The sequence below is a fragment of the Nothoprocta perdicaria genome, unplaced genomic scaffold (assembly GCF_003342845.1).
Source record: "Nothoprocta perdicaria isolate Ctin4 unplaced genomic scaffold, notPer1 scaffold_29, whole genome shotgun sequence".
Taxonomy (NCBI): Eukaryota; Metazoa; Chordata; class Aves; order Tinamiformes; family Tinamidae; genus Nothoprocta; species Nothoprocta perdicaria.
Genome location: NW_020455521.1, coordinates 4,295,124 through 4,299,771, shown reverse-complemented (window position 1 = coordinate 4,299,771; position 4,648 = coordinate 4,295,124).

The following is a 4,648-nucleotide window of genomic DNA, read 5'->3' as shown; positions in this document are numbered from 1 at the left end:
TGTGTGGGATTTTTCCTTTTTTTTTCTTTTTTTTTTTTTTTTTTTCTTTTCCAATGTCCTGCTGCAGAAACAGCTGCTGTGTGTTGAAATGGGATGCGAGCTGCATTTCTAGTCGGGAAGGGAGAAGAGGTCTCATCCCCGCAACACCACCAGTCTTGCAGGCTGAAGGTTTCTGTTCTATGGAAGGGGCCACCCTTAGGTCCAGCCCAGCCTTTAAACAGAGGAATCCCAGCACCTGGGGCCGTACAGGCCTCATGTTGTTTGATTACAACAGTGTGYGGTGCTATTTTTGTAACCAAAATTACAGTTTAATTTGGCTAGCTTCCCTTCAGATGCCACACTCCAGACTGGCCTCAGGAAAGGCCGTGGTTGCTCCCTTACTGCCCATGTCTGCTGTAGGCTCCCGGTGATCCCGCATCTTCAGGAGTATCATAAAAAAAGTATTGCAATGTTTTATTTTTCCTTCGTTTAAATCGATTATTCCCTGCTCACGCCTCCGTGTGCTAAGGATGCAGCGCTGTTCCTGGCACGGTTTCTCACACACAAGCCTTCGTGCAGTGCCACAAGCCCAACAAAACCTCCTTCCCTTCCCGACTCTGCGGCGGGTTATTTAGGGATTGCAGTGCTCGCCTCGGCACCCCAGGGGCTCCGTGTGCGCGTGGCCACCCAGCTCTCCCAGGCCTCGGCACACAGCCTAGGTGGGACCCATGGCGGGTTAGGGGCTGCCCCACACAAACCCTGCGGCTCGCGGGGAAGGTGCGACTCTGGCACGAATGCCCCYGGCCACCTGCTAAAAATGTGGCCTTTTGGAAATACCAGCCCGGCCCCCTTGCTGCTGTGCATCAGTATTTCTTGGAATAGAAATGTATGGATAATTTCAGAACATTCACACCTTTTATTTGTTGTCATTGTTCCTTTTTTGGCCTTTTCTATCTCACCTATATTCCTCGCATTGGTGAGACCAGCACTTAATGACTGCACTTAATTGGGTTTTTTTTTTTACTTTTTTTGGATCAACCCTGATTCCATGGTCACGGATAGACCCAAGCAGTGCGGTGCCAGATCAGAAGTCTGCACCGGGCCGTGAAGCACTTATACTCTCACTTCTGTGAGAGGAAAGTACTGTCCCAATGGGCAGTGTGATTCCTCCCGGCAGCATCTGGAGCCTGAGCAGTGCCTTCGCATCCAGAGGATTTTCCAGCCTCCCTTTGCCTGCTCTTGCCCTCATGGCTCTGCGGAGGGGGCTGGGCCCAGCTGGGCCTCTCCTGACCTCCTCCGAAATAAATCCCTTAAAAATATATATATTTTAGCCTCGGGGCAGGCTATAAATTTGCTTAGTAAAACTAAAGGGGCACTTCTGTGGCTTGCAGGGGCTCTATGGCCCYGGTCTGCGGTTGAACAGGGTCTGTGTTCCTTGAGGCTTTATACCCGGGAATGGGCTCGGAGCTTGTTAATGGTGCCTGGCAAGCGGGGGAAGAAAAGTGGCATTAAACCCCGGTCGGGTAAGGAGAATGCAGATGGAAAATATGCATTTTTAATATACCGCTGGGTAAGTATATAAGAGCGGAACAACACTGGTTGTAACCTGATATCCCTCAGGAATGAGGGAAAAGCTGACTGCTTGCTCCAGTGAGCCAAAAAATAGGAAAACATGTAAGTGCAAGCGTGTAGTCAGCATAAGCAAGAGTGCTGCAGGAAGCTGGGTGCGGAGCTGMGGCGCTCAGCCTGAGAAGATCCCAAAGCCCAGCTCCTTCCCCACTTATCCAACCAGCCGACAGCTGCTTCSGCAGATCCCAGGAAAATCCTCAGTCTCCAGGACCCTCTACTTGCTTGAATTGGGGTGTAAACGTGCAAATCGTTAGGATAACCAAAACGTGTTTCCTAGCACAGGTTTTCCAGGCGCTTTTCCTGCCTTTCCAGCCCCTAAAGCAACGCCGTTGGCTCCGGCGTTGCACTGGCGTGGGGTCGGCTGGGCGCGCGCCGTGCGTTTGGACGAGCGTCCCGCTTCCCTTCTGCGCCGAGTGCCCCGATATGCAGCGAGTTTGCAACGAGGGCRTGGGTGACCCCCCCCCCATTGCGGGATGATGCCAGGGACGCTGCCCTAATCCCCGGCATTAGCGCCGCGTCGGACCCGTCGTTGCACCAGCTCACGGCTGCATATCTGCCATGACAAAATAAGCCTTTTCCACTTAGTTTTTTCTACTTTCAGGAGAACATCTGCAACATGTTAACGTCCAAAACCTGTCACTGGCATCGGCTCCGGAGCCAGCCCAATTCCCGCCTCCTCGGTGTCCAGTGGCAGCCGGGCATGGCTGCTCCAGCCTGCATTTTACTGCTGAGCTTATTTCTGCAGCAGCAGCAGCAGCAGCAGCAGCAGCAGCGCTGCGAGGGAGACCTGCAGGCACGCAGCGCTGCGCCGCTGCAACCCGCTGACGGCAGCGTCCCCATCCCGGCCCTTTGGGAGCCGCTCCGGGTGCCGGCGTCGCGTCCCGGCGGCTTCCGAGCGCCGCCGACGGCAACGTGCACATGGACAAAGCTGCCGGAGCCGCGGCGCTTACGCAGCTCCCGGCCCCATTGTGCCCGCCGGGATCCGGCGGGAGGCCGCCAAATCCCGCTGCGCGCAAGGATGCCTTCTGAAATAGATAATCCTTTTTTTTTTTTTTTTTAGTTTAGTTTATTATTCTTCTTTTTCTTAAATATGCAAGGTCCGAGGGGTCTCTCTTGCTTCCTCATTCGAGACTCCAGAGCAAATGACAATATTTTTATGGTTTGCCTGATCGCAATCTTTTCCCAGTCTTTTCTAAGTCATGCAATCAAAACAACTTGACACCTCCCCACATTGCTCACGCCTGTCTGCACGAGCTGGTTTTATCCTGCAACTATTTATTTTTTTTCCTACAAAGACACATGAGAGGGGAGAGAAGGAAGAGGGAAAATATAGGCTGGCTGAAGTGTCCCGATGCTTCCGCCTGCGTTTGATCACAGCTTAGGAAGTCACAGCTAAGACTCAGTGCGTGGGGAGAAAAAGGGGGAAAAAAAAGAGGGAAATCTGCTCAGAAAGCCGTCGGCAAAGAGCCCGTCCCTCCACAGATGGGCACTGACCTACATATCCATCGGCACGCGCAGCACCGCTGCACCCCCTCCTCCCAGAGACCAGCTGCGGATGCAGCACCCTGTTCAGTCTGTGCATATATATACATATTATATATATACACAGGGTTTTTTTTTAATGTATAGAGGGTATTTTTCTGGGCAAGCTCGCATTTCAGCTGTGGTTGTGCTGGTTCCTTCTGCATCTTCCCATCTTAGAGCYGCTTTCCGGGAAGGAAAGGGAGACCAACAGGGAGGCAAGCGGAGAGACTGAGCGAGGAGCAGGCAGGCAGGGGATGCAGGCTGTGGCTGCACAAGGGGTATTTACCCAAGGTGGGGAAAAATACGAGTTTTCCCCCCATTTTGAGTGACACGGTGTCAAGGGCCATGCTTTGCGCTGGAGGCTCCCACACGATGCCTCGTTCTGGGGATAAAAAACGTGGGCTGCTGTTTGGTGCCTGTTCCCAACCCCGGGTGTGTGTTCTTCCCCCTAAACTAAGCTGCTGGGAGTGAAATTATGAGGAAAACAAGGTGTATTTTTGAGGAAAACACCCGTGGCTGCTAACATGTGGCTGCAAGGCGCTCGCTCCTGCAAGACCCCCGGGCCGGCCGCGGATGCCAGAGCAGCCAGGGGAGCGCCCAGGGGCTGGGACGGAGCGGGAGCAGAAGCACCAGGACCCGGGCACAGGAACCGGGAGCACCCAGGAGCCGGGAAGCAGCGGGAGCGGAGGCGCCAGGAGCTGGGCACCGGGGCCGGGAAGCAGCAGGAGCGGAGGCGCCAGGAGCCGGGCACCGGGGCCGGGAAGCAGCGGGAGCGGAGGCGCCAGGAGCCGGGCACCGGGGCCGGGAAGCAGCGGGAGCGGAGGCGCCAGGAGCCGGGCACAGGGGACACAGGGGCCGCTCTCCCGGGCAGCGCCTGCACCGGGGCCGCTCGGCGCTTTTCCCGCCGCTCCCGGCGCCCCTCCCCCCGCCCCATTGTTTCTCGCTTTTCTGGATGCGATTTTTTTTTTTTTCCCCGACTCGGCGCCGCGTCGGGGGCGGGGAAAAGGGGAAAAGCCCCAAAACAACCATGAAAACGAGACGGGGCCCGTGCCCTCGCCTCCCGCGGCGGCAGCTGGGGCCGCGCCGCTGCCCGCCCTATCCGGGAGGAGGATGAGGAGGGTGAGGACGAAGATGCTCCCAGGGCGTTCCCGGATGCTGGGGGGAGGGGCGCCCCCTCCTCCCCTCCCCCGCCCCGCGCGGCTCGCACGTGCTACGTCCCTGGCCCGCAACCCCCCCCGCCATACGTAAAAATATGTAGGATATAAATGTTGTGCATATTTAAATACACGCATGCGCATATTTGTAAAAGCTACTTGTTATAAACAGGTATACGCATGCAAATATGTATTTTTAAATAAACATACAAAATRCATACCCTCTATATGTATAGATAAGCAATGCACATACTATAAATAAACACATACTGAACGTATGTATCTATGTGCACGTAGGCAGGGTGGGCGCGCGCACCCGCCACGTGCTCCGCGCTGCGGCGCGGGGTGGGCGGGGCCGCGGG